General features: G+C 36.5%; 1 protein-coding gene across 4 annotated transcripts in view; it reads right to left on the bottom strand.

The window, feature by feature from the left end:
* The window catches only part of CALD1 (caldesmon 1), a 200,529-nt gene that overhangs the window by 153,054 nt on the left and 21,108 nt on the right, over positions 1 to 26,367 (bottom strand). For all 4 annotated transcript variants that reach the window (XM_063447830.1, XM_063447827.1, XM_063447828.1 and 1 more), the window contains exon 2: positions 2,952 to 3,049. The gene's annotated coding sequence lies outside the window, so the exon portion shown is untranslated. The remainder of the gene's footprint in view (positions 1 to 2,951; positions 3,050 to 26,367) is intronic.

Genomic DNA, 26,367 nt, shown 5'->3' with positions numbered 1-26,367 from the left:
TTTTGCAATTGCAAAGAATACAGATAGATGCAAAATATAATTTTGTACATCATATGTCATCTGTAATGTTGGAATATGTGTGACATTACTGCACACTCGGCAATCATTCAGTGCTTATATACAGTACCCTTCATTAATATTGGCACCCTTGGTAAATATGAACAAAGCAGGCTGTAAAACAGGGCTTGACAAATCTGTTTGGAATCTAGGAGCCAGCTAAAAAAAAGGTAGGAGACCGTTTTTTTTAAAACTAAAGAAGTTTAATTCACGAGAAATATACAATTCCTAAGGTCAAAATAGTAAAAAAAAAATTCAGTTTTTCAGCTACTCTGGCCTTAAATTCAGAACGCACTTTGATTTAAAATGTGTATTCTCACTTTAGTAAATCATCCTGGTCACACACGGGAAGACCACAGCTATATTACCATGTGCTCACAATTAAACAATGAAATAATAGTTTGCAAAGGATAACCAGCGAGGTGCAAGTATGGATAATGCTTCGATGCTGCTAGACTGCGATCATTGCTGGAACTGGAATGGGGCAACGTCTTTAACAATATCTGCTGATCTATTTCTTCTTCTTAGTTTTTGGATATAACAGTGTAAAGTAAAATAGTTAGCAGATTTAAGCAGCACACTATTTGCTAAGTGAACTAAAGTTCTACATACACAAACTGGCTAAATGGTTGGTCCGTGGTACACAAATCTCACAGGCAGTGGGAATAATAAAGGCAGAAAAATCCAACAGTTCTTCCAGACAAATAAACAGCAGGTAGGTCCACAAGCAATTTTACAATGTGTTCAGATTTTCCCATATTATGCAATGCAGCTATGAAGATACTCATTTCCAGTTACAAATTATATTGTTTCACGTTCCATCACTTAATCATAGAGATATTCCTATTAAAATCAATGGTGAACACTTGAGCATGCAAAACACAACCACCCACTTATTTCATTCTGTATAATACAGGGAGCCCTGACACTGCAAGACTCTGAACTAAGCATTAAAGGACCACTCTAGGCACCCAGACCACTTCAGCTTAATGAAGTGGTCTGGGTGCCAGGTCCTTCTAGGGTTAACCCATTTTTTTCATAAACATAGCAGTTTCAGAGAAACTGCTATGTTTGTGAATGGGTTAAGCATTCCCCTATTTCCTCTAGTGGCTGTCTCACTGACAGCCGCTAGAGGCGCTTGCGTGATTCTCACTGTGAAAATCACAGTGAGAGCACGCAAGCGTCCATAGGAAAGCATTATGAATGCTTTCCTATGTGACCGGCTGAATGCGCGCGCAGCTCTTGCCGCGCGTGCGCATTCAGCCGACGGGGAGGAGAAGAGGAGGATCGGAGGAGGAGAGCTCTCCGCCCACCGCTGGAAAAAGGTACGTTTTTACCCCTTTCCCCTTTCCAGAGCCGGGCGGGAGGGGGTCCCTGAGGGTGGGGGCACCCTCAGGGCACTCTAGTGCCAGGAAAACAAGTATGTTTTCCTGGCACTAGAGTGGTCCTTTAATCTAAAGCGGTTCTGGTGACTACAGTGTCCCTTTAATTATATTTGTGAATTGAAATATAAAATCAAATTTAAAAAAACAACAACAAAAAAACCCAATCAAACATTTGCTAGTAGTCTTTATTCAGACATACAGACAACCAAAATTGATCCATTTGCTTAAATAGGAGATAACTCCTTGTTGACGTAGATGTTATTGGGGTGGATCAGACTTAGGGATGTTGTAAAAAAAAAAAAAAAAAAAAGAAGACTATATGCATTTATGGAAATATTCATGTATGTTAGCCAATCACAGAGGAAAAAAAAGGAAAGAATAAGAGTAAAGAGAGGAAGCCAAAACAAAGCGATCCTCCTAACTGGAGGGTGACCCCTATAATGAACAGCAAAAAAATAAATAAAAAAGACAGGAGGGTTTCTGTGTATTTAAAGGTAACATAGTAGTAATTACTCAATATCAATCTATATAACTCGGTAGGAGTGGAAAGAATTTAATTCTAATCGCTGTATAGCGAAATAAATAAAACAACTCTTAATACTAATACTGACTAAATAGGCAAGACTTATTTAATATTAAGAAGAGAAGTTTAGAAAATCACCAACTAACAGATAAAATAAATAGACACACATAGAATGTATTGAAATAAAGTGTTGGTCTACTAATTAGTACTCGAGTATATGTGGTCACGGTATAGGTTTACAACACATACTCGATCGAAATTAGGTGATTTTAGTGTAAAAACTTAGTAGAATATAGGGGTAAGTAGCCTCTAATAAACTAGTTGGTCACTTATATAATGATACATTCAAAGCTCTCTCACACCGAGTACAGGTTATGGCTAGAATCTGTGGGATATATACAAGAGCGATACAGTTACCGATCTTAGTTTATCAATGTATCTTATTGTATCTCATGTGCTACCTGGCTGGAAAGATCCATAGTCGTACAGAGCAGGGTTAAATTGGTGCGATACACTTAATAATATAATGTCACTGCTGTGCCTTCGATGGCACCCCTTAATAAATGCTGTCCCTATGATCAGGATAATAGACACCCAGCCGCCCACGGATCCCTGTAAATGTAGTAATAGCAGACTTAACTAGCGTTGTTGCTGATTTGAAGTACAAATCGGGTAGTCACGAATTCAGCATCCTGAACGCTAGATGCTGCCACTAGAGATGTTACTAGTAATGTAAACACTGCCTTTTCTCTGAAAAGTGAGCTCACAAGTCAACAGAAGAGAGACCTGCGAAACTGCAAGCCTCTTAACTAAGCTTTAAGGTAAAGTGATTCTGGTGACTATAGTGTCCATTTAATGAGATTTGTACATTGAAATGTAAAAACCAATTTAAAAAATAAATATATATTTTTTAAAAATGGTAGACTTGCTGTGTTCTAAATATCAAACAAGATAAGCCAAAACAAACACATAGTAACTTCACTTACTTGAAGGCAAACACTGACTGTGTCCTATGAATCAAATGAACCAGCAGCTCAGCAAATAAACATATAACTGACGACTTATCCAGCAAACCAAGTGAAACCTAGAAAATAAATCAAGGCAAGTATTTTGAAGTTAATCGGTCTTGTTCAATTGGCAGAATGTTACAACGAATTGGTATAAAGAAGAAAATAATTACTATGTTTAAAACACGTTAAACAGGAAATCAAGAAGAGATTTTAAAACATATGTTCGCTAGAAAAAAGAAATTAGATCATACAAAATGTGTCAGTATTTGGCTTGTAGATACATTTATGTATAGCTTGGATAGGCAATTTAGCTGTACAATAATTTAACCTATTGATTAATTGAAATCCACTGAATTACTTTACTTTGAAAACTTTACTTCCACTGGAAGACAATTCCAGGTATGTACTACCCTTTGCGCATAAGAAGCATTGGCTAATTTAACCCTCCTTTCTTCAACCTACAACTTCATACTATGCCACTTTTGCTTGCATGTTTATCTGGTTAATTATCTGGTTATTTGCATGTTTATCTGGTTAATTATCTGGTTATTTCGATAATTTTCTCTTCCTTTACTAGGCTTTACACAGAATGCTTCACACTATACTCTGACGCCAAGTTTCACACAATGTTGAGTATTAATATTTCAGTGGACTGTGCCCAAGTCTTGCCATCTTACAGGAAAGAAATATTAAACAATTTTAAAAAGGACCACATATGGGGAATATCCTAATGGGAAACTTCAACTGAACAATTATTAGAGCTCATGCTAAACATTATGCAGTATGGCTTACCTAGCTTCTCAAAATGCTATGCACCCAAAACAACTTTCACACAACTACAAGTGCTCATGCTAATTCAACAGGTTTATGCCGAATGTCTTAAAGTAACGCAATGCTACATGTCCTGGAGGAGATAACTAAATGTTCCTCGGCCTAGAACTATATAAATGTATTATTACATTAGAATTGAAGGACAGCTGTCACCTCAAAATTTATATACTATAGGGTCAGGAATACATGTTTGTGTTCCTGACCCTATAGTGTTCCTTTAAGAAAATAACCCTTTCAATATCAACAGTGCCAAGTTAAAAAAAAAAAAAAAATCCCTTATAAAACAGAAGTATTAACATTTCTTGCTTTTCATAATTCAGAAAACACAAGCTACAAGATTTCTTAATATTTATAATAGATAAAAAAAAATGTGTAAGTGTTAATCACACAATAAACATAATGTTTATTTGGAAAGAAACGATAGTATATAAGATCTGTAAAAAGACATGTTCCATCTTGCAATATATGATCTTCAAAAACCGAGGAGAAAAATAAATATATAAAGCAAAATAATCCTATATATCACAAAACTAAACATAGTGTATTATACTTGTACACTTGCCAGTTCTTGTTTTGCTTCTAAGAAGCTGTTATCACATTGTCTACTTTTGCCAAAAACAACAAAATCAGGCGTATATGCGAGACCTTGAAGTACATTAAACCATGAAAAGGAAGTTAACTCTGAAAGTGACAGTGGCTAGGAAAATGTATTCCGCGTCCTCCAAAAACATTAAGAGAACTATCCCAAGTTTTACCAATGCCATTTTTTTTAAATATAACATTCTGAGCGCATTGGAAACAAAGCGGCACATGCTATACAGTGAACAGAAACATTCCAAGATAATACATTCCAACCTTTTGAAAGGGGAATGTGGAGATCAGCAAGGCCCGTGAAATGGACATGGCAGTTCCCTAGTGTGGACGTCCTCTTCTCCAGACCAGCAGACACTCAGAGTAGCTCACACATGAGCAAAGCACAGATAAAAAAACAAAAATCACAAACACCCTATTTGAGCGTGTGGATAACAGGATGCGTTATTATTTCTTCCAGAGAAGCAGAACATTAACCAGGAATTGTAAGACTTGCATCCAAAATTGCGATGGTCACTCTGGATTTGAGTCTTTAAGAAGCACAGTTGGGACTCTGAGTAATATTTATCACACCAGGGAACCTTGCCTATCGCATATATTTAACATAGCAGGGATTCTCATCCTCCTAGAGATGTACTCATGCAGTATTCCCCGGGAATACTTACCTATGTCAACTCACCTATCACATGTTCAAGGTCAACTTGCATATTAGTTATCCTAAAGTCCCAAATGGTTCCAATATATTGTGTTAAGACAGTCACTAAACTGCAAATGCCATGATTCTCTTCTAGCATAACGGTTATCGAGGGATAACATTAGGTGAAGTTCATCTTTAGCTGAAAGATCACACACTGACTACACATATTTCATTAGCATGTCGAACTTATAGTTCCCATCTTGCCAGATGGTGATAGAGTAAGCTATTGAAACAGACCTCCCTGTGTGTAGAGATTACATTACAATGTCCAGAAAAAAAATATTTGGTGGAGAAAAAAATATATATATAAAAAAATAAATAAATTATGTTCGTAATCATTAATTTTTTTCTTTTTCTATTTTATTTTCTATAAAAAAATAAATAAATATCTGGAGATGTTAGGAATAAATCATTTGCGGTGAAAATGCATAAAGGGGAAAAGACAGTCATCCACACATGTTACTTGCAATTTTAATTCTGTCATAGAACACCCTATTTGTGGTCTGTACTGTAATAGGTTCCATTTCACATTCAGACGTTTACTCTAAAATTCACTTGAATGTTCAAATACTTTAAAAGAATTGGGCTATCCAGTACAACCACTGTCTTGATGTAGCACAATCCAAGTAATTAGAATGACTAGTTTGGGAGTTCAAGAGCCTTTTGAACTTTTGTTTAATCACAATTATCTTTGCAAAGGTCGATCAGGGCCAAAAAATACTAAAGCAATTCCCAGAACTCTGTCACAATGAACACTTTTTGAAGCCTGCTCTGAGTTATTCCTCAAGGTCTTCGGCATCGGCACCTGGGCCAGACATGAATAACTTCCTTCATGCCTTCTAGTCCTGGCATGGGCCCACCACCTGCGACAATAAAAATTATTTCATTTTGCATATCTTTTTCTAAGAATAATAAAAAACACAGCAAGAAAAAAAAGGCTGTTCATTGTCACGAAAAAAACACACACAACAGCCTAGTAAACTACCTTATAGATTCTAAGTCTGCTGTTCACTTTGATCCACACTCCACACACTTCACTAACCCTTGGATATATCCTGCAATTTTCTATTAGTGGATCTATTTAAAGAGGCACGGTTACGCTGTACTTACCTTTTCTCTTAATCGCTTCTTCTGTCTTGTGTATTTAGTAAGAATTAGATTAAAAAAAAATAAAAAAAAAAAAGAAAGTAGGAAAGAGGAAGAGGGAAGTAAGGACTACATGCAGCATTATTTTTCCTATGCATTACTTTCTTAGACACTGGACGAAGCCACCATCAAGAAGTGTATCCCTCAGCCGTCACCAGTGATGATTGCAGAGAATTGGCTCCGTGTATGGAAAATCCCACTGTCTCGCGGGATCCTCCATAGACCTCAATGCTGTACGCTCGCACATGTGTGAGAGTACAGCAGTGGCATCGGATCCTGGAAGCGCCAGGAGGCGAAGAGGACTCACACTGAAGAAGATGGCAGTGCCCCTGTAAGTAAATCTCGCCTTTCTGTTCTGACCCCGGACCCTCAGTGGCTATGTCACCATCAAAAGTCTTTGCAAATTCCAAACTGGGATAATGCCACTTTAACTATAATCTCACATGGCACCATTTCCCATATTCTGGTGATAAAGTGTGGATCAATACTATTAATTAAACCATTGTCATTGAAGTGGTGATAACGCCTAGAGTCCAGCAAGGCCTTCTTACCTTTAAAGTGGTTTTGTCAACTTAAATGTACTTTTCTCCTACGGTTTCATTTCCACTTTCAGAATCTGTACTTTTCTGATCTATTTATTTTTAAAACTTAAGACAAAGTATGGACTACTGTCTTATGTATTTTTCCTATGCTTAATAATCTTGACAAAGGGTGGAGTTTAATGCAAGCTCCACTTTCTTTGTGAATATAGTGGAACTTGCCTTAAGCTTAACCCTTTGTCAAGAGGGTCAAGCATGGATAAAAATATACAAGTTCCTAATTTGTCTTATTTATTTATTTTTTTAAATAGAAATACATCAGTAACAAAGAAAAGAAAAACAGATTCTGAAAATCAAAGGAAGAGGAAGCAATAGGAGAAAGGTAAGTTTGTGGTGACAGAGCCAATTAAACCATTTGAAACTGGCTTCATACTTAAACTCGTACGTTTGGCTTCTTCTCCTCTGAGTCCTTGCAAATACATAAACATTTGCTTGAGCAGCAGTGATAGGCCAAGATCATGGTCAGGACGTATTCATACTTCATTACATGCCATTTAGAAAACTGAAAAGTACATGATAGCGAATAGTTGGACACGGATCAAAAAATAAGGAATGTAGCAGTTCCTAATTGGCAGATATAATGCAGTTGGCAGATAGGAAAGTATGGATATTGTACTAACATGATATTACTCTCAATTCCACCTGATTGAATCTGGCAAGATAATATAAGTACAATAGCATAATTATCATCATGTACATACAAGAAGGGCTGAAACGTAAGATACAAGTTCATATGTTTTATTACTGTGATAAGGGCGATATTGTCTTGTGGCCCATGCCATTTACCAATTGGGATTTCAGTATTATTATTTTAATTTATATATGAGTATATGTCTTTTATTTCATGATCGGGGGGAAAAAAAACACATGCAACAAGAGTGACATAGGTACTCTAGGTTTGCCTACGGATTGGATTGTGTTTGTTTAGTAATGTGTCATTTATTGCTGTGGAGAGCTGTTTTCTTAGAAAATGAGACATGAGAAACACACAAAGCCTCAACCAGCTGATTTTTGGCGCCTCTCTCTATAACCTAATATGGTGAAGTATATTTAGGCCAAACTTAACAACCGTTCATTGAACACGATGCCACTGGGATCTGTTTAAAATACGTGTAATTCAATTGTCAACGAGTTTATATTATGTGAACAACGACTGCGCTTGTAATGTTTAACACAATACAGACACATTGTAGATTTTATTTGTTGGAATATGGTCATAAATAAGTCTGACATTTAATTTTGTAGACTAAGACTTGAAACATTTTTGGAAAACTGATGGATAAGGATAAATTGTTTTTATTTAATGTAATTGTTTCCTGAAAGAAATTTAAATACAAGTAAATATTCAAAAGCACTTGGATATTAGCTATTGGTATTGATAATGTTTTAACACAGCATGAAAAAACAAAAACAAAAAATGTTTAAAAAAATTTAAATATATATATATGTATATATAGACTACATTCTATGTCTGAGTATATACATATACACACACACACTAATTATTATTATAACATTAATTGTGAGCTCTCCTATTTCATGAGATGCACATGGCCTAAACAAGATCTCATTTGCCTAGAGATTATTATTAATTTGCCATTATTTGCTTAATGCACATGCAATTCTAAACCAATATCTGGCTATAGCTTTGTTTTTTTAAAGGGATGCTAGAGACACCAGAACAGCTACAGCTTAACTCTGGTTAAGTATAATAATTATATGCAGGCATTTTCATGTAAACATTGCTTGAAACAGAGAAAAGGCAATGTTTACATTGCCCCTATGGACAACTCCAAGTGGCCACTCCTCAGATGGCCACTGGAGGGGCTACCTGGCTCAGTGCTGCACAGTAGGCAGCACTACCGTTCGGTGTTTCTGCTCTGCATGGAGATGCTGAATTTTCCTCATAGAGATGCATTGATTCAATGCATCTCTATGAAGAGGTGCCGATTGGCCAAAACAGCGTTTTTAACCATTGACGATTTTAACCATTCCAATTCTTTCATTGGGTTGGCTAAAAATTTGCATTTCTGATGATGTCACCAAGGGGGCAGGGCCAGTGCCGGCAGGCCCACATGGCGCTGGAAATAAGGTGAGTTTTTCATGCTTTTAACTGGGTTAAGGAGGGGGGGGGGGGTGCGAACCATCTAAAAGGTGGGTTTAACACCATAGGGTTAGGAATACATGTTTGTGTTCCTGACCCTATAGTGATCCTTTAAGCATGTGTAGTTTAAAAGTAATTTTGTGAGACTATTTTATCTTTACTATTTTAGGAGTATCCCTTTCTGGTTGCAACATCAGAGTGTTAATTGGTGGATGTCCTCACACTTGATCACTCCAACCTAAAGTCCTAGGGTATGATTTGGTTTGAAATTAAGGTTTGTCTTAGAGTAGGAGCAAGTTAGACTTTGGCTTAGAATATGATTTAAAGTAACTAAGCATCATACAGCTTGACTCAGGCTCACTGGTGTTAGTAGATGGGGAGTGGGGAACAGTACCTAGAGGATCCCACGTAAGAAGTCATGCCATTCAAAAAATAGATTGACTATGTATAATAGGTGGGCAGCAGGGTACTCCTGATACCATAAGCACTACAGTGAGCTGTATTGGTTAAGGCGCTTTGAGTGCTCCTTTAAATTTAGAATTAGATTAGTCTTTGTTTAGGTTTGGGACATCATTCACAAAATATTGGCAGGCAGGTTTAGTTTTTATTGTAGATATATAAAAACAAAATTTAAAGTAAAAAACCTTACATTAGGAAGTTAACTTAATTTGTGCAGAAATTAAAAACCGAACAAAACAAAAAAAACCCATAAGTAGAGCGATTATATATATTTTTATTGTTGTGTTACATATACACACACATAGCAAGACAATCTTTGTGTGCCTTGTTTATAATATGGATGAGTGCATTCAAGAATGAAGTGTGAAATTATTGTGAAACAAATTAACAGCAAACGGATATAATTGCACCAATTGTATCATATATTTACAGTTCTATTTTACAGATTTTTAGCTGCAGAGTATCCTGGCACTTTATAAATAAAATTCTATTGCTAATGAAGGATTCCCAATTTGCATTGCAACTGCAGAGCCCGCAAGAGTATAATGAAAAACAAGCATGTTTGTTTAGGACTACTCGTGAGAGACAGTTTATCTGCATGACAATCTGTGTAAACATACATTGCTGTTAGATATTTACGCCACTACTGTGAATACAATTTTCTGTAAAACCAATGGTCCATACCTAAAAGAACCTGCGCAATAATTCATTGTTTGTAAACCGGTTAAAATTTTGGCAACAGGAAGAATGTCATATCGTTATTTTGGGTTCACTACAGCTTGTGTTTGTAAATATTATTCTTGTCGCTAGACTGCCATTGACAACATTCCCAGCAAATGGAAAGATAGATGGAAAAAAAATGTAGTCTGCTTATGACTAATGATATCAGTACATTCACACACATTTTTTGGTAGACAGCTATGGTTGACTAGCAACAAAATGTATCCTGAAGGGGCTCAAAATAAACCAGATAATCCTGCACTATTAACCAAGACAGAATTTACCAAATTCACTTTCCTTTAAATGTTTCTTGAATGCCAATAAGTTCTATGGATCAGAGTTTTGCAACCTTTTTTTTTTATTATTTAAATCTGATTACCAAAAAATGTTTAATGATTTGTGGGCTCAGGATTTCACATAGATGCAAAAAGATCTCAAATTGGGGGTTATTATATTCCCAAAACCACAAGGTATAAGGTCAGACTTGTTGATGTGATGAAACCGCACAAATCAAAAAACAAAAAATACTTTCATCACGGTTACGTTATCTCCTACTTATGACCTGTTCTCACTGGAACGCACATAGAAGCCATAAAACACCAACATTCCCACCTTTACATGGTTCTTTACCAGAGTGAGGATTGACAGGAATTCAGTCAATATCAAATAACGGACGGAGATTTTTTTCAAATCAGCTACCTAAATGACCTAAATTCCTTAATAATCTTAATGTGTTCAAAGCCATCCTAACCATAGTGGGCTTTAACTCCATTAGGACAGTATGGACTGTACTACAGTTTTGGTGTGAGCAGCGATAAATTCCTGGTCACATCACGGAACTTCCCACTGTCCAACTATTTGTTGCCCTAGACTGATGAGCTTCACACAGAACTAAATCCCATCACTTGAAAGTCTGATACATGCAGGGTTAAAACCACTGCTGACACCAGAGGGGATCTAGGTATCATATTGTTAATAGGGCTCCTTTCTGTCAATTAGAGATATGTTTAGTGGTCCCAGTCTGACAGCTGAGCTGTATGCAGTGCTCAAAGTGAGCGCTGCATACAGCACTTCAAAGGGTATTTAAATCCCCTCTGCGTCAAAATCTGTGTAAAGGGTCAAATCCCGGCTGACACCAGTAATTCCCAGGTATTAATTGATACCTGGCCTCCCTTCTGTCAACAGGGGACATGTTTAGCGGTCCCAGACTGACATAGGAGTTGGATACAACCCTTTTAATTTAATTTATATTACTCTGCATCAAAGTCGGGTGTAAGTAGAGTTAAATGTCTGTTAACACCAGGAAGACTCTGGTATCATATTGATTCCTCGGTCCAGATTTAGTGGTTCCAGACTAGCAGATGAGCAGTATACAAATCTCAAAGCGCTGCATATAGCTCTTTAAATCTATTTAAATCCCAGTGGCTAACAGTTCAGCCACAGTGATCCTTGAGCTGCCCACAGTCTGAAAAGATGCTGACAGGGTCTTCCAGTATGCCCCCTTGTCGATGGTCATCCCTGCTGCAATTTGCTGCGGCATGGCACTGATACAGTGTGATCGGCACAAGCAGCATGCTGGAGCTTCAGCATTACAGGGAGATCTCGGTCATGCTGAAAACATGAAGTAGATGGTGGTCACAGACCATTCTCGATTTTATCTTGGAAATCCTTCTGCTGTTATCAGTACTCATTATAGCAGAGGGAAATGGTTTTATGGTAGGATTAGGTTTAGATGTAGGGTCAGTGCTTGGGTAAGGTAAGGATTAATGCTGGGTTAGGGTAAATACAGTTCTAGGGATAATGTAGGGTTACGGTTGTGGTAAAATTAGGTAGGGTCAGTAAAGGGTTGGAGTGTTCGTATAGGGTTAATGTTAACTACCCCAAAAAAAAAGTAACATTTGTTTTAAAATTAAACTATTTTTTCATGAAGGCTGTGTCAGTCACAGAAAGGAGAGTTGTGGCCAGGGCTGCATAAACAAAAAGAAAAGTGATCTAGCTCCTAAGTGGCAGAGAATTGAGGAGTGAGACTGCAGGGACATGCCCGTACACCAAAACTGCTTCATTAAGCTAAAGTTGTTTCATTAAGCTAAAGTGGTTACATTAAGCTAAAGTTGTTTTGTTGACTATAGTGTCCCTTTACGATCATGTCAGCATGGTCTGAATAGACATAACATTTTGCTATAAGCGGGTAAAATGGGAATTCACTTCACACAGAAAAACTGTTGGATACTTCAGTGGCAATAGCTAGGTTATATGAAAATAGCATACATTTTGTGGAAATATAGTTTAATATAGATTTTACTCAGTAACCTTAAAAAAACACTATAGCCATGCTTCGCCAAATCCAAAAAATCTTTTACATTTTTATATTTGCACACGTGTGTCCAACTTTAATAAAATAAAAAAAATAGATGAGCAGTCTCTTTTGCTTAATTGAGATTTTCTACCAAATTCTATATTCTGTAATGCATTCATGCCTGCTTAGGAACAGTGATAACTATATAGGTAATATATATATACAATTTCAAAGGAATATACTATGTGTTTATGTAGTTTATTACATCAATGTATGATATTTTGAACATTCCACCTAAAAGCAGGACTGTTTCAGTACAGCATTTTTTTCTGTAATAAACTGGTTATATCTCCAAACTGTACCATAAACACATTGACACATAAACCCTTGATACATCCATCACAGGTAATACGATCCAGCCTTATGTGTCACATGCCATATGCAGAGTTGAGCAGTATTAAACTTAAGAGACACCCAATTAAACGCATATTTAAAATTCCATGGGTTTACTGTAACAGTAAGTAATAGGTTAGGATGAAATTCCAGTCAGTAGCTGAAATAGATTTAGAGATATAATGAAAAGTCTCCTAGAATGTTAAAGTACATATCAAATGGCAAAAAAAAAAACCATTACAAATGCTTCATATAGTGCAAAAAAAGGTTATATATGAGACAACATTCCACAGGGAATCATAATATTTTAGGAAATCAATATGCCATGCCAGCAGCACAAAGAATGTTTTAATATTTCCTTTGATTATGTAATTTGATGTTAAGGCATACTAGTTGGCATTTGATTTATATGTCCGATAAAATATTGTAATAAAAATTAGGGGGAGGGAGGAAAGAAAGGAAGGAAAGGGAAAGGAATGGTAGGGAGGAGAAGGGAAGGGGTGGGAAGGAATGCTACCAGGCCAGCTGGAAAATAGACGGTTTGCACAAAAATTTAAAATCTACATTAAAATGTGGTGCAATTTTGGGAAGTTGATTTTTTAAGAAAGACATTGTGGAGCTTAAAATGAGATTGACTATATAATTAAAGAAGAACAGTCACTATTAAGTTTTGCAAAATGTAATATCCAACTATAAGTGCGATAAAAGTGGAGCCATTTTGGTACATAGACCATGTCCCTTCTTTTGGACAATGTAAAACTACCATTTAGGTGAGGAGAAATACATTTGTCTGAGATTCCAGCTCTTGATCCTCATGTGGTTTCAAACACTGCCTTCCTCAGATGTTGATGAACTACAACTTCCATAATTCTCTGTCCATCTGTTGCATTGGAATAATTCCGGAAGTTTGTAGGCCATCAACATATGGGAAACTGGAGCTTGAGATCCTTGACCTAAAGGCTCTTCTTTCAAAAGACCTTGAAAAAATTGAACATGCACAATTAATCTTGTATAGAAGCACTGGATTCAGTGCTTATGTCGAAGAAGCATTTCATTGTTAGATTGCACCAATTCATGCGCCCTACACTTGTCTAGAGAATTGTCAATTCCTCTTCAATAAAGACAATGGAAACGTTTAATTAAAATGAAAGGTTTTGTGAGTTTAGATTAGAGAAGATGGTTTCCCAGCGAAGATAACATAAAACAAATAAATACAAGAAAAACACAAAAAGCTCCCTGGAGACTTGTCAATTCACGGGGCTGTACAGGGCTAACAGTTACCTTTTGAGAGTCATGTAAAGGAGATTTCACTAACAGCTGTGAAAAGGGTGCTTTACAGTATGAAAAATAAAGATCTTCTGGATATACCTGTAGTTCTCAAATTCATTAGCCTTTTTAGAAGTCTGCAAAGCATATTGTTTAAGTTAAGTAACTAGTAAAGTCATCCAGACAACTTCATCTCAGATCAATGATTTTCAGGACTACAAGGTACAATTCTGACATCTAAATGCCCCAAAACTAAATCAAAAGTATTTGTGTAGGGTTGCTTTAATCACAATGAAACACTACAACAGGGATTCCTGACCTTTATTGGATCAAGGCACACATCAATTAAACAACATTTTAAAAGGCACTCCTCTTTGTGGGGAAAGGGGAGGTTTGTATTTCTTTTTTTTTTATCTTTACACCAGTTTAGAAATGCTACTTTTGTTTCTGCCTTTGGCTGATATAGTGAAGGTAGGGAGCAGCACCATAGATCCCAGGTAAGAAGTCCATTTGTTATAAAACAGTGTGACTCCTTACAATGCAGTGGCGCCAGAGCACTCAGGCACCATAACCATCACAGAGCTCTGTAGTGCTTATGGTGCTAATAAATAAATAGAAGACCAAATATCAGAGTAGCAGCATATGATATGTGTGTATATATAGTACTGCACATATTTCTAGTTCATTATACTGCAGATCGCTCTTCAAAGTTAACATTCCAATCACAGAACCTAGAAAACATCTAAATAGCATATCCCTGTATTAGTGTTCAAGAAGAATCCATGACCGATGAGCACAGTCCATGAAAATCAAATGCCAATGGAAAGAACCAGGCTTCTATCTGCAAATACTTGGATTTCAGACATACCCGAAAACACTAGTGATGGATGTTGGTATAAAACACATTCAATTTGCTGATTAACATTCATTTAGTATTATTTTGCGCATTCACCAGACTACACAGCAAAAGTAACGCAGTAGTTTTCAGGTTTAAAGTTCTATTTGTCAGCAATATTCAGTCCATATTTTATTTGTTGTAAAGACAACATTAAAATGAATTAACCAATAAATATCTAGAAACATGCAGATCATTAAACAATTGTTGAATAAAAAAACAGAATCCAGTTAGAATGTTCTTTGTTACAGCTTAGATGTGGTAGAAAAAAAAGAGAAAACATTCTTTTGGGCTTTGTCATGCATTCTTGGACTCTTGTGATGGTTAGAAAGTTATAGGGCTGCTTTTGATTAGATAATTGTAATCGGTCTGCAACCCAGGAAAGGAGATTCTCGGGCAATAAATGGAAAGAAAGGTATGCAAGCTTTGTAAAGCAACTAGATTAATTCATCTGTAAAAATATTAATAGCCAACAGATGACACAAAGAAATCTTTGTTTTTGGGGGAAATAAATGACTTTAAAGAGTATTTAAAAAAGAGGAATGTGCAATTTTTGTAGAGTAAACTAATCTTTGAAATTGCAGATAAAAACAATAAAATTCTATCAAATTGTAGTGATGATAGTTAAAAACAATTGTGAGCAAAGATATTGCTAAACAAAATGTATTTATTTTTTGTCGATCTTTGTTTTTTGAGCTGAGCTTAGAATTACAAACATGCTTTTATTGCCACAAAAGCGGGTACAAGCTAGTGAGAGAACACAGGATAAACATTTCCATGGCAGTAAATAACGGCACAGAATTTTTAGTAGAATCAGGTTATGTATAGAATTGTAGAACATGCATTATAGGTATGCCAGTGGTGAGAGAAAGCTTTCTATACAAGATGGTTTTTGCTGAGACCGTACGATATGACACGTGTTTAGTCATTGCATATGAGAAATTACATGACAGGAATAAAACACGTTATGAACAAGTCATCTTATAAGGGTGATGTCACTGGTTAGTTGAGTTTAGAATGGATAAACAAGCTAAATTAAAATAGAGACGAGGAGTAATAACAGGTTATGCATACTGGTATTTTGCAATGTTTGGAGGATACAATTCTAACTTCAACTTTTCACATTTATAAGGGGTAAAGGTTAATAAGATAGAACAAGTTTGGCAACGATCAGCTTTTCCAATTCAGGTGCCCCTCCCCCATCGGCTGCCACAGTCTCTCCAATGGCATGAGCATGGAATTGTATGGAGATCAGCTGGGTTGAGCAGTTTGGGGAAACAAAGGGTTGGATCTGTGTGAAAAGTATATGGTTCAATTATCATGGGGTAGTTTAAGTCCCGAATAGGAGGGAACGATCGTATGGCATTACAGGAGGCTGCGTGTCCTATGCATCAGTCCCAGAGAGTCCCCTCTAACCTATGCCTTCAAGAGTTTATTTCCAGCTTTGTATCCGCAGAGGGACTCACTCATCCCAACTGTCAGGTCTGAGTGCCTCAGGGACGTGCTTGTTCGCTTGCTTAGGTTTGGGCAGATTGCAGACCTCCCAGGGATACGTGCCGGTGCACTGCGGGTCCTTCTTGTGTAGGGGCACAGGCACTTCCCGGCTCTTGTAGCGAGCTGCTCTATAGTTGCATGCATGGGTGAGGCTGGCTGTGTCATAGTTACATAGCTGAAAAGAGACTTGCATCGATCAAGTTGAGCCTTCCTCACATATTTTTTGCTGTTGATCCAAAAGAAGGCAAAAAACCCAGTCTGAAGCGCTCCCAATTTCGCAACAAACTAGGAAAATATTCCTTCTTGACCCCAAAATAGCAGTCAGATGTCTCCTTGGATCAAGCAGCTATTACCCCACTAATTAGAAATGATATCCCTGTATGTTAGGTTTGTATAATTATTTATCCAAATGCAGTTTAAACATCTGTATGGACTCTGATAAAACCACCTCTTCAGGCAGAGAATTCCATATTCTTATTGCTCTTACTGTAAAAAATATTTTCTTTGAAATCTCCTTTTTTCCAGCCTAAATGCGTGACCTCGTGTCCTATGTATAATCCGGTTTATGACTAGATTTCCACAGTGGTTTGTACTGGCCTCAAATATATTAGTATAATGTTATCATATCCCCTCTGAGGTGCCGTTTTTCCAAACTAAAGAGATTTACATTTTTTAACCTTTTTTCGTAACTAATATGCTCCATTCCTTTTATCAGCTCGTCTCTGCACTTTTTCTAGTGCCATGATATCCTTCTTTAGAACAGGTTCCCAAAATTGCACAGCATATTCAAGGTGTGGTCTTACCAGTGATTTATAAAGAGGCAAAATTATATTTTCATCCCAATAATTTATGTGTGTGTGTGTGTATATATATATATATATATATATATACACACACACACACACACAAACACGACAAAACCTTACTGCCCTTAGCAACTGCAGATTGACATTGCATATTGCTGCATAATTTGTGGTCTATAACAATTCCCAAATCCTTATCCCTAATTCACTACCATTTAGGGTGTAAGTTGCTTGTGCATTCTTGACCCCAAAGTGCATAATTTTGCATTTCTCTACATTACATTTCTTCTTCCATTTTATTGACCAGGCCCCCAATCTATCTAAATCCCTTTGCAGCAAAGCAATATCCTGCTCACATTTTATTACTTTACAAAGTTTTGTGTTATCTGAAAACACTAAAACATGGCTTTCAATGCCTATTTCAAGATCATTTATAAATATGTTAAATAGAAGCGGTCACAAAACTGAACCCTGAGGGACAACACTTACCACTTTTGTCCAGCCTGAAAATTTACCAACAATGACAACTCGTTGTACTCGATCCTTAAGCCAATGTTCTACACAAGAACAAGAATATTCATCTAGACCAATTTCTTTTAGTTTGAAGACTAACCTATTGTGAGGAACAGTATCAAATGCCTTGGCAAAATCCAAGTAGATCACATTAACTGCAACACCTTGATCTATACTTCTACTTACTTCTTCAGAGAATGCAATTAGGTTAGTTTGACTTGACCCAAGTTTCATAAAACCATGCTAATAACAAAGCTTAAATATAGGAATGACATCTGCCTTCCTCCAATACTCCAGTACAATACCTGAAACAAAAGAATCTTGAAAGATTAAATAGAGGTTCACTTATTTCCCCACTTAGCTCCTTAAGTACTCGTAGGTGAATACCATTGGGCCCCAGAGCGGTATTTACATTAATTTTCTTTAACTGCTGTAGCACACTTTCATTTTTTTTAGAATTGATGTACTTGAAAAAATGTTTGGGGTTGGTTTTGCATTATTTGGCTATCAATATCTCCTTTTCTAGTTTAGCCACTTTAATTGCCTTTTTGCAATTATTATTGGCTTCCTTATATAGGATGCCTCGGATTTGTCCGATTTAAATGCTTTAAATGCCCTTTTCTTATTTTTAATATCTTGTTTTACTTCTCTGCTAAGCCACATTGGTTTCAATTTGTTCCTTTTATATTTATTACCCAATGGTACGTACTGATAAATGTACCTAATATTTAGTTGAATAGTCAGTCATCGAGTTTCTTCCAGAATGCTTCCGATGCAGCCTCTAGCCGCGTCAGGATTTCGGTCTCCTGTGTAAGGTCAGATGCCCCAGGTGTGCTCTCCGCCATATTGGAGTCAGCTCAATTCTGTAGGGGTTGCCGCCACAGCCTCTGGAGGGGCCTTCTTGGGACCGGGAGGGGGGGGGCAGATGGGGGTGAACTAGGGCCCACAATCAAGCTTGTAGCTGTTGAAGGCGCCAGGGGAGTGGCAGCCTCCCCTGCGCCGACCGCGCTGGCAGGCCTTGAAGAGTGCTTCCGTGGTTCCTGCCTGTTGTGCCACATGTTTGGTATCTGCAGGTAGCCCCCAGTTTTGCCTCTTTCAGGTGCTTGTGTGAGAAGATTGAGGTACTTGGTAGGCTCATAACCCAGGAGATATGCCCATAAGAGCAGGAGCAGCTCTTTTCTGCTACCTCTCGGCTCAGCAGTCAGCCCCCCCCCCCAAACAAAAATATTAAGAAGAGTTGGAAAATCTGTAAATATTTGCTACCTTTTTACAATTTTTAAGTATTTGTGTTACTCTCAGGTGGGTGAGTCACCAAGAAACATTACACAAGTGCATACAAAAAAACCACACGCTTGAAGAAGGCAATTTGTACTCAGAGCATTCAACTTACAGAAAAGTTTTACCTTGAATCAAAAAGGCACACCCCAATATGCTTAATCCCCCACCATCTATTCACGCCTTCCAATGTTTTCTTCCAACTTTAGTATTTCAGCCTAAATTGGGCAATTCAGTTTTTAATTTAATACAATTTAGTGTTTAGTGAATTAATGTCTAAGCGTTTATTTCAAGCAATTTTCATGGATTCCAAGTAGTATAAATGAATATTAAGTAGGGCAGCCAGAAGTGTGGACCCGTGATCCTAGATGTCTCTGGATTAACATGTCTGCAACATGCCAGTTTGCAAAAAAATAAATAAAAAGTGTAGTGGGAGTTGCAATCGAACTATATCTAATTGCACAAAGTTTGATACTCCTGGGATGATCATAAATCATGAAGGGTACCAGTCTTAAAAACTGGTCTTTACATTAAAGAAAAAGTATCTGCAGAGGTGTAGAGCTTGGTACCTCTACCTACATAATGTAGGAGCCGTTATTATAACTACTTGGCTGATTGAAAACATATAATGTACAACCTAGTTCGTCTCCAGGTGATATGAAAACTCAGATTACAAGACTTTTTTTTTAATTCTTAAAACATTTTTTTTTATGTTTAAGCCGAACGGTCACTTAAAAAAATCAAAATGCAGACCATTGGAGGAATCACCCCCTCTCCCTAAAAAAAAAAAAAACCCTATAACTCCATTTCATGTGATGCACTGCAGCCTTTAAAAGCAATGTTAAATATTTAGCAAACTACATTATAATCCATCTTTTGTTATTGTGACTGACCGCCTGGCAACCTGACCGGGTACCTCCGTCAATCGCTTCTTCCTAGTACTTGCGGGCACCATTAACCCCAAAAACCGCCTCAGGTTGGTTGGGGTCTTGCTGTCTTCCACCCACCCTGGACCCAAGACCAGGATCCAGCTTCCAGTGGGTAGACCTCCTAGTCCAGAGAGCAAAGAAGGCTGCTCTTCAAAGAGCAATCGTTGTGATCCAAGGGAGTATAGTGATTATAGCAATCCCTAGAGTGAATATAGCTCTCCAATCCCCGAAACATGAGCTTAGACTTCATGAAGGGTAAAACAAATCTGTTTAATGGCAGCCACAACTTGCCTTATATGCAGGTCCCCATGCAAAGGGCACTCCCCCCTGGATCTGAGAGTAGACTACAGTAAAACCTGCCAACAAGATTACATTGGCTCTCAGGTCCAGGACACTCTCATAAAAAATAGGTCAATCCCTCCCCTGTGCCTGGGAGATAATAGAGTCAAGCACTGTATTACATTATCTCCAGGCACAGAAAACATAAATTTTTACAAAACCCCCCAAAATACCTTTAAACACACAACATCCCCACAAAAGTTACATCCCCTGATAACCCCGATCTGGGTGACCAACATATACAAAACTATACAAGATCAGTTAAGGGGTTCGGGAATTTCCTGGAAAATAGTTGCAGGGCATTCGCGGCTAAGACCCCCTGAAGTATATTCGTGGTTTTGGTCCATGCGAACAGCCACCAGGGAGCTAGCGTTCGGTTCTATGCGCATGAATGGAAAGTGCCGAACTATGGGAACCAGGGGCAATAAAATATGGGTCTTTACAGTCGCTTATTGGCTCATAGTTGGAGGGCAGGAGGCCAGCTTCCACACTTCTCCAGGAGTCCATGGCAAACGTCTGTGGAAAGCGGTGTTTGCCACAGTTTTTTTATTTCAGTTTGTTCTCTTCCGCTACTTGTTCAATGGAAGAAACAGTCAACATTTATAACAATATGTGACAGTGAGCCAACATGGAGTTCCAGGAAAGATATGTGAATTTCTACATATAATTGTATTTTTCAGACTTCACAAAAACATATTTGATAAACATAGAGGATGCATAAGCAGAATATTAAAAATCATAGAAAGTGTCAGGTTGCCCTTTACAGGTCAGCATCACTGTGAAACCCCTCACTCATTAATTTTACATATATTGAATATTATTTAAAAAGTGTTAGAATATAAATTAGCACTGCGCAACAGGTAGTTGCAACATAACAAGGCTAACAAACATCAACACAAGGTTCTAAGGGACCTGCTCAAACAAGGTCTTCCATTATAATTGAAAAATAATTTGTGTTCACTCATAGTTTAACCAAATCTTGCATGCATTGGTGTACTTTACTTGATATAATATCATAGATAAAATCCATTTTGAAAAAGAAAATATCCAACCAAGGTGTAAAACAGCATATTAGGCGCAAAGAAAAAAAACATGCCATATCCACTTTAAAATAGTTTGGTGATAATTTAGCTATTTAAAAAAAAAAAAATAATAATTTAATCATCCTAATACTGGCAATATGTATGTCTTATTCTATTCTGTGTATTTTATTGAACAATCCGCCAAAAGCACAATTAGGCAAAATTTTAACAAAGTTACAACTACTGCTTATTTTTTTAAGCAACAATAATTATGTACCATAATTCAAAAAGTCAAATGTAGATTAAATAGCTTATTTTCCTAGTCAATTATGCAAAAATAATAAACACTGCCAATTTAAACAAACACTGTGAAAAATGTGGAATGTTTAAAAAGAAAATCAGTTCAGACGGGTGAAAGTACTTGCCAAAAATTGCAGAGTGGGCATGGAAGAGTTTTTCAATTTCACTAAAATAAACTTTTCCATAGGTTTCAGATTTAAGCAAATAGATCCAATGAAAGTGGATATGCCATCTAAATAGAATTAAGCATCCGTTCAATTCATGTGTATATCGAACATGAGGGTTTATTCACTGACCAGTCACTTGTAATGAAATGTAAAGTATATTTTTATATATTTAAACCAAAAGAATAAAGCATGAAACAAAGGTAATTTGTAGACACCCCTACCCCCCACCCCTTTATCATGGCCTAATTATTGCACATTACAAGTTCAAATTTAAGGACAAAGCAGCCAACCTAAAACGGACTTAGAGAATATTCTCAGTTTGGATATATTTACTTTATATTTTAATTTTCACTTAAGTTAATAGCCCTGTGGTTTCCAAATTCTCTACTATTCACTGTTAAGTTAATAAATCCCTCAGTCTTCATGTTTTTGGAAATCTATCTTATTTTACGACAAAGATAACATTTTGAAAAAATACAATTTTGGAAACAAAAGCACATGTAGTGATAACAGTGTTCTCACCTCACATCAGTTTGCATTTATCTCAATATTTCGTATTCAGGTAGTCAATATAAGAACAGTCAGTTTTAAGTGATTTTGGCAACTTAAAGGGTCACTCAAAGCAACCTAATTACTACAGCTAATGTCAGTGGATAAGGTGTAGTGAATATTTCAGGATTTCATAAAAAGTCATCTCTCTCTCTCGGACATCTAAAGTCTGTCCCCTTTGCTGCTGCTAGAAAAATGTGGACTATTTACTTGTGCATTTACTGTCCAAAGCCATCCAATCTTAGACAGTAAATATGCAAACACTGGTGGTTTAACAAAGATAATTCAGTGGCTCAGAAGGGCCAACTAAAAAGCAGTAGTAAAAGCTTCCCGATCTCAGACTAGAAATGTATTTCATAGAGTAACAAAATATAAATACTTAGATTAATTTTAAATTAGATTAAAATGAGCAAAAACGTTTTTTTTTCAGTTTTGTAGTCCCTTGAAAACCAGAATGGCCTATCCACATACCGGTATTTTATAATCTCAGTTACTGCATTAAAAATCTTAAATATGTCTATTTATCCTATTATTCAGTTTTGAAATGAACTAGCACAGTATTTATTGAAAACCATGCTGCTATCAAATTACAGTGAACATCCACTTTTCTGCATGCTCTAAATACCTTCTAAATTAAATTTTTCTAATAAACGTACAAAATAAAATCCATATTTGCTCTGTACAGCAAAGGGGGCATTTTACATGGGCATGCAAAATCCAGGTATTAATGAGGAGCAAAATGTGAATATACACGTTCAACCCTTTAGGAATAGAGGAGAATCAAACAGGGATCTAACAACCAAAGGTCAACTTTTCAACAGACTTTTGAAACAATGTCAAATTTGAAAAATGAATTCTAAGTCAATTCAAAAGTAAAAGACTCAAGCACTGCAACTGGCATATGCAGATTTTTCTCAAAAAAAAAAAAAAAGAAACACAAAATAACGTTTCAGCCACGCTATGTGGTCTTTATCAAATATTTTGGTTGAAACATTATAATTTTTTGTCTCTTTTCCGATTAAAGTCTGCAGATACCAGTTGGAGAGGTTGGATCCTTTTCTAGTCTTTGAATATTTGCATGGGTTTTGCCACCCTTTCTGTATGGTTGCACTTGTGGGAGCAATGTAATCAATATTCTGGAGTGTGTGTACCGTCCCTATCTGTGTGGAATCCAAGTAAATTCAAGGAGGTATTATATTATTATTAGCAATTCCGCAGCGCCTTACATTATAGAAAGGGAGTATTCGAGGTAAAGAAGAAGCTCTAACAAGCTTCCAATTCAATACCTGGTAGTTTAACAGTGCTCGTTGTAATCTCTAAAAAATGAGAATGGGAAAACATTTAATGAACATTAGCCAACTTGGACATATTGTAACAGGGCTCTAGATGTAGTATAAGCTCGTCCCAAAAAATATGAAGGACCAATTAACTGGCACCAATAGCTGTATTCCTGGATTAAAATTACCCTCTGTCTTGTTGTTTAGTGCAAGTTTGTATATATTTTAATTTGACATTAGGTCTATATATCTTTTTATAGTTTCTCTAAACTGTGCAGCAATTTCCCAGTGGAATAAAAAGGGTGCTCACTAAGCTATTAAAATGCAAACACGTTTGCAATGAATCCTTCAATAGGCAGGTATGCACATGAATAAATCAGATCTGGAGAGTGGCAACATATTCTGTAAATGGCTTTGTTAATGGAACCTAAAAAAAAAAAAAAAAATTAAACACAACAAGAACCTGCTTTACACTTCTGTGATGTTACTGAGGCCTGGTAAATTGACTTCTAAAACTGTTTACTTAAGTAACAGAATCATTTGTTACTTTCATTCTGTTCTCGCTTCCTGCCATCTAAGGAATCGAGGCCTACTTGGCAAAACAAGGACTTTTCCAGAAGTATCCGTTTCACTAACAGCACTGCTCTCAAGTGATACATTATATTTTTCTGTTTATTGCAATTATATACAGTTTCATTTCTTTCTATCCATAGTTAAATGAATACATTTTCCATTTTCCATTCTGAAAATGACATTTAAAAATGAAATTATACACAAAATAAGTCATGCATACTCAGTCGTGGTTTCTCCCACCATCTGCCTTTTTTTTTATTTTATTTTTACAAATTTTGTTATTTTTTTTATTATTAATACGCATATGATTGAAACGGTCAAAAATGGATAAATGCAAGAAGCTATATTTAAACAGACTGGTTCCAATGGAGTCGGAGTCTCTGCATAGCAAGGTTAAATAGAGCCCTGGAATGAGGCACCTGTGACAGGGAGGGGTGCAAAACCAGGGAGTTGGCCTGACTCCCAAATACCGGTATATATGAAACCAAGAGTGTTGCACTCACCTGAACATGCATATCTATAGTGGTGCCGCTGGGGCCACCAGGGAGTCCCAGGAGAAAGAATTTCCAAATTAAGTGGATTAATTTCATAAGAGCTAGCATTAGGTGCTAGAGTAGGACCTGCCAAGAATGGGGTACATTGACGTTGTTGCAGCCTTATGCAATGTATGATCATATATTGTATCTAAACTGCCATTATTTTTGCCTAGGTGAGCGGTTTTTAAATAAAACTATTACATTCTGTGAGACATGAAATTGTTGTTTAATGAATGAGTGTGTGCGCTGGCTTTTGTATGATTAGATATATTATATTGTATTTATATATATAAAAAAATCCTTATAAATCCCAGTCAAAACTTACATGATAGTGATAATGGAAAGTCCAGCACAAACCTTCAAATTCCTGAATACTGCTTTTATTGGATATAAAACAAACAAACATGCTTGTCAAAACAAACATGCTCGGATATTCTACAATTCCTTTGGTTTATGATTTAACTAGGTTTTGGTTAGAATTTGGGAATTCACATGATCACCCAATCTAGTAGTAATACATTTTGAAACAATCCAGTAAGTTTTATCCTACCAAAAAACAGATTTAACTAAGGGCATAGCTATGGGGGCCTTAGAAACAAAAATTGTAGAAGTGAGGGAACTGTCATTTCTCACTTTTCTTTCGGTTTGTCCAAAAAGTAACAAAATCCAATTCTTTATGAAATGAAACCATCTGTATTCAACTGGTCATATCTAATGCGCGCCCAATTTCACCCACAAATACACTTTTTTGTGCTGTGCTAGATGCAGACATTTTGGGAAAAAAAACACATCACTATCCCTTGCCTTCCACTTCTAAGAGAAAGTAGTAAAACATGTATAGATGAACATACAACTATCTAATTAATCTATCTATTGCTATTAATTCACAGATCTATGGCAATTTGGTTCAATACAAGCTAGTGCAAACACTTGCCGTAGTTATTAACAAATTAAGATTGTGATTATTTGCAATCTATATTAGAACTGGTTGGTTATTTTCAGAACACTGATTATACCAAAGCGGAAACTTATCAAGCAAAATAGGGTGCTACTCTGGGGGCAAAGTACTAACTAAGGAGCAATCACCATGCCAACCAGTAGTCTGTTTATCAACACTTAGCTCTTTGAAAACAAAATTGCCCCTGTTTTTACCTTGATACCGGTCATAATCTCTAAACATTTGTAACTTTGCACTCAGATCAGCACATGCTTCACAATGATAAATCTCCAAATAGGAACCTTTATCAAGGAAAAAATAAGTGGCATTCGGGTACAAATAGTCGAAATAAAGAGCAATGAGCATGGAAACCAAAGAATGTCTACCAGTATTGATCACTTTACTTTAGAATACCACTTATTTAGTTTTGATACAAAACTCTTGAAAATGTTACCGTCTTGTGTGCATCAACCAATACGTTTCCTATTTGTTTAAAGTGTACTAAATTACAAACACATTTTATGAAATACACAAATGTGGTATGTATCAATATGTACCACAGATTTAGCATCATAACAAGTATTTACTGAAAACAGACTTAGCATGATAACATGAAATAGCAAAACGATGACAACAACCTTACTGCATTGAAATGTTATTTTATAAAATTAAAGCCGTGTG

Source organism: Pelobates fuscus, chromosome 3, assembly GCF_036172605.1.
Source record: "Pelobates fuscus isolate aPelFus1 chromosome 3, aPelFus1.pri, whole genome shotgun sequence".
In the NCBI taxonomy this organism is placed as follows: domain Eukaryota; kingdom Metazoa; phylum Chordata; class Amphibia; order Anura; family Pelobatidae; genus Pelobates; species Pelobates fuscus.
Note: the sequence above shows the minus strand (reverse complement) of the source record. Positions and strands in the feature narration are given on the sequence as shown.